The 9,799-nt window shown below is 40.2% G+C and overlaps 1 pseudogene; it reads left to right on the top strand.

Moving 5' to 3' along the window:
* The first annotated feature begins 7,185 nt into the window (after window positions 1-7,185).
* On the top strand, window positions 7,186-9,563 carry LOC118673267 (annotated as a pseudogene).
* The last annotated feature ends 236 nt before the right edge of the window (window positions 9,564-9,799 follow it).

Below are 9,799 nucleotides of genomic sequence, written 5' to 3'. Positions count from 1 at the left end.
ATTTTCCCCAATAATAAAAGGAGCAATTTATGGGTTTGGTTTTTTTTTAGCACATGAATTGTTCACTTGTTTCCCATATGTCTGTCAAATTTATTTGATTACTTCAAACTTATGCAGGGTTGCTTCAAGTTTATTTATTTTATAATGCCTACAGGAAAATGCAATAATCACAACTCAACTCTAAAGTGATGGTTTTTGTCATTTGTGGGTTAGTGGCTGGCCATCATTTTGCCTCTGTGTCATGGCATGCACGGGTCCCCGCATCCGAGCTCTGTGTCACAGTGACCCAGAGGACCAGATGTCTTCACTCTTGCATAAGCTGCACTCCGGCTGAGCACCTGCTACTGTCATTTTGTTCAGGGAAGTTGGCCATCCAGATAATTAATTATGCAATTGGTAATGTGAATACTGCTTTCTATAGAAAGCGATAGGAAGAAGTGAAAAGGGAGGGAGCGAAATTTTGGTTGACTTTAGGAGGGAAGAAACTCCCAAAACGCATTTTTCCTTAGAGCATAAATCATCTCCCACCCACAATCTGCTTAGTTACCGCCCCCCTTTATTCTAGAACTCCCATCTAATTTAGACTTGATGGATTTTGTGGAAGTCTCCTCTAATCAGGATGGTTTCTCTGATTTACAATTCTGGCTGTTACAGGCTTTGCTCCAAGATTCCAAGAGAGACAAGACTGCATATATCAGAAAAAGGAGGGTGTGTCTCAATTAAATGAAATCTTTGCTCCTTCTACACTCCGTTATAAGAAAAGACTGTGTAGTCAAATATGAACGCTCCAAGATTATTTTTTTGCTGCTTTCTTGGCATGGATCAATTTAGCAGCTACCACGATGCCCGAATGTATATTTATCTTACAATTCTAAGTTTTGGGTTTTAGTAAACATTTTTTTCTAGATGAGTGTTAAAATAACATGTAACAGAGAATATTACAGAATAGTCATTGAGCCACAAAATTCAGCATAAATGGAATACGGTTCACAATTCTCCTCCATCCTTTAGACAGATACACACAGCAGTGGCATAGGGAAATTGTTTTCTTAGATATAATGCTGTGGTCAAAAAACATGTCACCCAGCCGGCATGGCTCGGTGGTTGAGCATTGACCTATGAACCAAGAGGTCAGGGTTCAATTCCTGGTCAGGGCACACGCCTGGGTTGTGGGTTCAATCCCCAGTGGGGCATGTGCACGAGGCAGCCAATCAATGATTCATCATTGATGTTTCTTTTTTCTTTTTATAAAATATATTCCATTGATTTTTTTTATAGAGAGGAAGGGAGAGGGATAGAGAGTTAATAACATCGACGAGAGAGAAACATTGATCGGCTGCCTCCTGCACACCCCCCACTGGGGATGTGCCCACAACCAAGGTACATGCCCTTGACCGGAATCGAACCTGGGACCCTTCTGTCCGCAGGCCAACGCTCTATCCACTTAGCCAAACCGGCTAGGGCTCATCATTGATGTTTCTATCTCTCTCTCCCTCTCCCTTCATCTCTAAAGTCAATAAAAATACATATTTAAAAAAAACACATCTCAACATCTCATCACAAGCAACACCTCATTGCCTTTGTTAATGAAACTGAAATTGAACTGTAGGATAAAGATTTCCGTCTCTGTTGTAAGGCTAAACCTGCTGCACACTCTACTTCACCGAGAAGACTATCAATAGAGCTGCCTTAAGCTTCCTTCTGTTCCCTTAGATGTAATTAGACACACAAGTGGAGGAGCCTAAAATTGAGCTTTAGTGCATCAGAGGCAGCTTTTAAAACCAGCTTCTTCTTTTCCTCCAAGGGCTGATTTCAGTGTTCTCTATTATGGGGTAGAAATTCGGCTCATGAGCAAGTTAAATTCACTTGCAAAAAAATAAAGCTGCATTTTTGTATTTCTCTCTTGTGACTTTAAATTTCAGACCTTTGTACTTAGTAAGGAAGAGAGGCCACAGAAGAAAAGAAAGGGAAATACGGTTAATGTTTTTGAAAATCAAGTAATCACAAAAAGCTAACAACAACACTATGATCATCAGCACTTTATACTCAGAGATTAAGTAACTTGCTGGAGGTCCCACCGCTAATAGGAGGTAAAGTCTGCCTGCAAACCCAGGAAGATGAGCAGCAGGCTGCCTACTCAGGACCCCGAACTGTCCTGCTTCTGTAGGAGAAAAAGGAAATGGATAGAGTCAAGGGTAATTTTAAAAATATAAGGCGAACGCACATTTTTGGAAATAGAGAGAAAGAACGTGGAGATGAAGGAAAAAATGGGAAGGGTCATGGAGAACTAATGAATGAGGTTCCCAAGAGGCAGGAAAGGAAAGAAATAGAAGCTGGTGAGAAGCCAAGGCACCTCTTCCCCTGGGACAGAAAAAAAGAAAACAAAAAACATCTGTGAAGACAAAAGTGCTTGGAATGATGAGAAATCATCATGTAAGGGCCTTTTTTGGTTTGTTTGTTAATCCTCATCCAAGGATATGTTTCCCGTTGATTTTTAGAAAGAGTGGAAGAGAGAGGGGGAGATACAGAGAGAGAAACATCAATGTGAGAGACACGTTGATTGGTTGCCTCCTGCACCCTCCCCGAGAACGGCCAGGGAACCTGCAATCAAGGTACTTGCCCTTGACTGGAATTGAACCCGGGACCCTTCAGTCCGTGGGTGGATGCTCCCAGTGGTTGGCAAACTCATTAGTCAACAGAGCCAAATATCAACAGTACAACGATTGAAATTTCTTTTGAGAGCCAAATTTTTTAAACTTAAACTATATAGGTAGGTACATTGTTATTAACTTAATTAGGGTACTCCTAAGGCTTAGGAAGAGCCACACTCAAGGCGCCAACGAGCCGCAGTTTGCCGACCACTGCTCTATCCACTGAGCCAAATTAGGTAGGGCATGTAAAAGCCTTTCTTAAATGGCTTCCACTTTTGTAATAAGAAGGGAACGTGCACTTTCTGAGAGGGAGATAGAGGGTGACAGAGCTGGAACAAAAACATGTGGATGGGGGATGGGTGGTGGGAATAAAGTCCTATGTGACATGTTTGTGAAAAGCTGCATTTTTGTGGGTATATATTGCTATTTTTAAAAGTCTGACATCTTAGTAATTTACTTTTTTTTTTTTCTGCAAAAAGCTTTATTGTTTCTATTTGGTCCAATGCATGGGAGAGGGCTGCAGGGTGGTTAAAAGAATGGCCAGTAGTTTCGGGGAGAGGCTCAGGCACAAGGCAGACACCAGGGGAGGCAGAGGGGCCCCTCACAGGCCTCGGGGCTCCACAGGCTCCTAGTGGTGCTGGAGGCTGAGCCTTTCCTGGAGCCACTCCCCCGCCCGGCCTGGGGCCGCAGCCTGCGGAGGGAGCCAGGTGTGGCCCATCTTCTTGATGAGCTTCCCCTCCTCACCCGGAAGCGGCTCTGTGGGACTTTAAAGCTGAGCATCTGCGGGGGCAGAACCAGGGCCCGCAGGTCCACCAGGGCCTGGTCAGGTTCTTCTCTAAGGCCAGGGGGGCCTCCCTGGCGCCCCGAGTTCGGCCCCCTCATCTGGGGAGGCCTCAGCGCGTCCTGGGGGACAGTGCGGCCACCGCGCCGGGTTTGCAACTTTAAGAGACACTAGGAGCCCTTCTCCACCATCTCGCCCAGAGAGAGGTAGGTGTGGGCGGCCGCAGCGGCAGGTAGGCCAGGCCTCCACCTCAGTGGAATAATTCTGACGAATTTGGGAGCTCATGGTTGTTCGGCAATAAATAAAATTAAGTCAAGAGTTAAGGAGTTAAGGTAGAAAAGAAATCGGTGTGTTGGCTGGTCTTGGAGGTGGTTCTGAAGGTGGAGAAGAGTCTGTTCTGTCCGAACAGGTTGAAGCAAGAGACTGACCAGGGCACTCAGCAATTTACAGGTTTAGATTGAGTTAAATGATGGGGTTATTATTAAGTGTTTATGCAAAGGTAAAAATGTGCCAAGTGAGAGCTGAGGTGTGCTGTGAGTATTGGATTCCTAACACTTTGATTTTAAAAAAGGAATGTTAATAACTTTTTTATATTGAATACATATTGAAATTATAGTATGTCTGTTGGAGTCAATAAAATATATTGTGAAAAATTTAAAAAATGATACGCAGTCCGTAGTTTTCGACACATCCCAGCCTGTATGAGTTTAAGCAGCCATATTAGGGAGCTAGACAGCTTCTGTTGAAAACAAATTTTATTTTAGCGAGAAGAATTTCTAAACAAAGGAAATATGACAGTATCCAAATCGATACTGGTAGTTGTAAATCAGAATCTCCGTCTCTACACAAGGAAACTAAAGAAGAGGGCAAGTCAGAAATGTTTTCTTTAAACAAGAACATCTCACTCTCATTATGAAGATTTCAGCCTCAAATCTCTTTCCCCAATCCCAAGTACAAGTCTTCAAAAGATTTATTTAAAATTATAAGAAAAGTCCTGGCTGGTGTGGCTCAGTTGGTTGGGCATTGTCTCGAGTACCGAAGGGTTGCCAGTTGATTCCTGGTCAGGGCACATGCCCGGCTTTCAGGCTTAATACCTGGTGGGGGGTCAGCAGGAGGCAGCTGATAGATGTTTAGCTCTCACGTTGATGTTTCTCTCTCTCCTTCTCCTTCCCCCCCTCTCTAAAATCAATAAAATATCTTTAAAAAATAAAAATAATAAAATTAGTCAAGAGAAAGGATTATTTGAAGCTGAATGAGTTAGAGGAAAATGTTTGAATTGACATAACGTTATCACCTCAACATTCTACTTAACAGGGACAGTTCAGACTTTTTAACTGAGGCTTAAAATATTTGGCACAAAATAACTACATGTTCATGCATGAATGCTTGTTGCACTTTGTCTTCTAAGGCTGCATTTAAAAACATACCTGAAGTGATGTTTTATTTAAAAATTCTCACTATGTATTATCTTTATCTTATATTAGTGTCCATCTTACTATTTTATAATAGTAATTTTTTGTATTCATTTAATCCTGCAATAGTTAATCAGAATGTGATTAATATTTATATATGCATTCATTTACATTTTTACTTATTTTTTAAATTTAAAATCTATTATATTTTTAGTTCCATTTCAGTCTTAAATATACTCTGAATACTGAATACTTTTAAAAATGAAATACAGGTTTTGGCATAGTATTTCAAAATTATAATTAATTTATAATTACTGAAATGCTAGTTTATCATTTTACTGCAGTAATGTAATCAGAGCAGTTGGAGAGACTAGCACTAAAACGACTGATTGTGATTTTCTGTCTCTGCTTGAAGTTAATTAAAGACCAAGGGATCTAATAAACTGAGGGCAGAGGGAGGGGCATTGAGGCTGGGATCTAGTTAAAACATGCTATCACTCTCAGCTGGTGAATCAGCCAAGAGCCAGATGGAGGAATGAGGAACACGTTGAAAACTTGATGTGAAAAGTGGTTTGTGACAGAGAATTAAAAGCTTAAAAAATGATGGCGGAGGTTGAAGGAATGTATATTAATCAGGGTCTCTATGAAAGGCTCCTAGAATAAAATAGCTAAACTGGCCTGTAGGTGAAGCAATCGTCCTCTACCATGATCAGGAAGCTGATGGACCAGGATGGGCCCCTAGAACTGGGGACATCAGGGCAACCTGCTGTAGCTGCAGCCTAGGATCAGCAAGTGCCTGTCCCTACTGATCAACTGCCTCATGACTGCCCCGTGACAGGATAAGACACAGGGAGAGTGGCCGGAGGCTGGAAAAGGGGGCATCCCTGGGTCTGTTCTGTCCAAATACTGTTGAAGCAAGAGACAGATCCGGTGCTGGAACAGGGATTCTAGTTGCCACAACCACTACCAGTTGCTTTCAACACCCACAAAGAAAATGACTGGACATGACTAAGTCCTTGCAGAAACACCTATGTCTTCATGTCTTTGAAGCACAGGATCATGGCCTCTAGCTCACTTCTGCTTCATAATCTTACATGAATGGATCAAAGAGGCAGAACCAAAATCACATCCAGAACTCGGCTGTGAGTGTGGGAAATCTTATTTTTAGTTTTGAACTGTCTATAATTCAAGAAGACACAACTAGCAAGAAACACAGTAGAGCAAACCAGTCATCATCACTAAACTGGATGATAAAACTTCACCATAATGAGTTCATGTTAAATATGGATTGGCATGACATAGTGGGAAGTTACAAGAAGAGACCTATGTCCACTTATATACAGTATCTAAAGTAATTAGACTCATAAAAACAGAAAGTAGAATGGTAGTTGCCATGGTGGAGGGGCGGAGACAGTGGAGAGCTGTTCAGTGGTATAGAGTTTCAGTCCTGCAAGATCAGTTCTGGAGACTTGCTGTACTGCACCGTGCTTCTAATTAATACTGTAATACACACTTAAAAATTGTTAAGAGAGTATAATTTATGTTTTGTGTCCTTACCACAATAAAACACAACAAACATTTTCAAAAAGGAAAAAGATTTATATAGTTCAAGAACTTTGCAGTTTCCTCCAAATTTGGGCATTGATGGTCATTACTTGATATGGTCTATGCCAGTTTTCCTCACCTAATATTCATATGTCAAATGTATTGGATTTATCTTGTGATCATTTGTTAACCAGGGAACTTATATGCATATATGCATAGCCCATGGACACAGACAATAGTGTGGTGAAGGCCTGGGAGGGCGGGTGCTGAATGGACGGGGGCAATGGGAAAAAAGGAGAGACATCTGTAATACTTTCAACAATAAAGTTAAATTTTAAAAAAGGATAAAATCACCTAAAATCAATATCTATCTATAAAAGGCAATATTGGATTATCTCATAATTTTAAATGGTAGTTGTCCTCAAATTCAATTAGAATCCCTTCCCTAGAAGTTCTGGTTGGAAAAACACTCTGAGTGCTAGTATCATAAATATTTTACCTAAACAGTTCCACTTATACAGAATTTCAAAGATTGAGATAATATTTCCAAAATAAGTCACCCTACTAGACAGATACAGCACAAGAGTCTTTAAACTATTTGCAAGATCACTAATCCATTGTGAAATTTGCCATCCTCTTCTTTGTGTTTTACAAACATGTTTGAAAATTTAAATTACACAAAGAGTGGAGAATGGCTACAACAGAAAAGCCATATTTGATCTTTGTACATAGATACTTATTGTATGTGTAAAGGGCCACCTATAGCATAAAATTGGAACCCTTCTGGAGATTAGAAATGGCTATAATTCCTGAAATCTGCTGCCAGCTCCAGGAAAATAAAAGTCTTTGTAAGTTTCATATCAAGAATTGTTTTAGTATTTTGTGGCTTTGTTCCCTGCAGGCTTGTGGGTTAATTTTTGAAGCGAGAATAAAGGTAAACAATTTTGTTCATTGTATTGTGAAATTTAACAAATATCAAGGACTTGAATTACTCTGACGTTCATAAACCTTGCTTAAATTTCTTAGAATTATTTGTTTTCAATTTGTGATTGATTTCTTGGTAATTTCCAATTTTTTCTAAAGTCTCATTTCCGATTCCCAAATATAGTAGTGGCATCTTTCAAAAAGTCAAATGGAAATGAAGTGATCTATTATTGCCTATGTTCCGAATCAGTTTTTTACCAGGTCAAAACATATGAAATTCTATTGCATTGTCTCATTCAGTCCAAGTTTCTGCTTTTTCCACGGATTCATTTAATGGCTTTTAAAGGGGAAGATTATCCTCCTACCCGTCTCTGGGATAAAAGTTCTTAGCGTACTACAAAGGAGAAATAACTCCCCAGCTGTTTCCTGACCTCACCCCCTCAGAAGTTGGGTTTCTAAACAGAAGGTGTTTCAGTATAAAGACATACATTTTGTACGTGTTTCTTTTCCCAGCAAAAACGGACTGCAAAGGTCAACTTCAGGGCGATCTCTTCAAACCCACTGGATTCCCTCACCCTCATGTCTTTTTCATTCTTCTTTATAGATAATTTGATAATTTCCAGAGCTGAGCCAGACAATACAGAGACTCTGTTTGAATCACAGGCCACCTCTTGGAAAGAAAATGAAAAATTCTGTTCACTGTATGGCATCCAGATATCTGGGTGTGTGATATGGGGAAGCAATCCATCTGGATGGTGCTCTCCGTGCCAGGACTGTGGGTGGCAGCAGAGGCAGAGAGAGAAGAACCAGCATACGAGGTCAGGGTTGACAGGTGGGGCATATGAGGAGGAGGGAGGCAGCGCATGGCCAGTTATTCAGTCTAATAATTGGGTTTTGCTTTGCTAAAGTGCAGGCTAGATGCCTGCAGTGTTATCAAGCACACACGGAGGATTTTCAACTCTTTTTTTAACAAATGAAAAGTCAAACTACTTTATCGTCAGTTTTGTTCGGTATTTCTTAATAGTCTTCATATTTTCCTCAAAGATCAGCCAAAAGGTAAATTTGGTAATTTGTGTCTTCAGGGAATTGGCCCATTTCAGCTAAGTTATCAAATGTGTGGGCATAGGGTTGTTCATAGCATTCCTTTACTATCCTTTAAAAAAAATGTACTAACAGCAAAGGCAGTGAGACAAGACGGTGGCCACCAAGGAGCCTTGGGTTGGGGTTCAAAGGAAGAAGCTGGAAAGGACCAAAAAAAGATGACAGGCCACAGCTAAGCAGCTGGACTTGGCAGAGGAGGTGGAGGGTGAAGACAGAGACTGCACCCCAGGCCCCATTTGCAAGGGCAAGTGCAAAAAGAAGGAATGGATTCTCCTCTTTTTTTCCAGAGGAATACATTTCAGAACAAGACGTTTAATGCAAGACTTAAGAATGTGGATGCCTCAATCTAAAGCAGATACTAAAATGGATCGTAAAGATAAGTTATTTGTGATTAATGAGGCCTGTGAAATGTGAAACTACATTAAATGTTTCTATTTTGAAGCTAAGAAGAAACAAAGATCTCTATATGTGGTTTTCAAATTCACCTCATAGAGCATCTGTTACGTTTCTAGTTCAAAACATCCATACCCTCACTGAACTAAAGATGACTGGAAACTGTTTGAAAGGTTCTCAGCCCCTTTAGTCTTTTGACCTTGCTTTTGATGAATTACCGCAATAAGCTTTGATAAAAGAACTCTTAAGTCAGACCTTCAGTACACCCACCGCACTGTCATCCCCAAAGCCAGTCATTTGCAAGCCACGTGTTTACTTTCACTGTTTTGGATAATAGGATAGAATTTCAGAACTTTCAGATCATAGGAGAAGATGCTGCTCTTATAGAAATAGGGTTTCATTTTGTCTTAAATCTCATAAAGATTTTCCGGGGAAGTTTTGGAGTACCAGCTTTATATGAAAATCCTCACTACCAGTCACCAAACATCCATCGGTGTGGCATAAGACCCATCACAGCTGCAAAATACAAAGGGAAACAGCAAGTTAAAGAGGCAGAGAAACTGAGGGAGAAAGAACCAAAGATGATTCTTCCATATGAACCCACTGCAGATGTTTTTGTTACACCAGCTAAGGAACAACAGATAAAAGTACAGTGGGTAAAACCAGAGCCAAAAGTTGATTGGAAAGCAAGAAAGAGAGGGGTTTTCAAAAGGCAAAGAGAGATGAAACAAGCTGAACAGTGGGAATGCAAAATGAATCCCTGGATAACTAATTTTTCATTTACTTTACATTTATTTTGTATTCAATGTATAAATAGTTTTATTGTTCAGGACTCTCATGCATCTAGTTAGTGTGGCAGTTAAAAGAAAGAAAAAATTAAAATCTCGTGGCTTCCAAAAAAATAAACCTTTACTGAGGAATAATTGACAAATGTATATATTTCAAGTGTATATTATCCTTTTAATGTCTATGGACTCAGTAATGATGATCCC

Source organism: Myotis myotis, unplaced genomic scaffold, assembly GCF_014108235.1.
Source record: "Myotis myotis isolate mMyoMyo1 unplaced genomic scaffold, mMyoMyo1.p scaffold_m19_p_18, whole genome shotgun sequence".
Classification (NCBI taxonomy): Eukaryota; Metazoa; Chordata; class Mammalia; order Chiroptera; family Vespertilionidae; genus Myotis; species Myotis myotis.
Note: the sequence above shows the minus strand (reverse complement) of the source record. Positions and strands in the feature narration are given on the sequence as shown.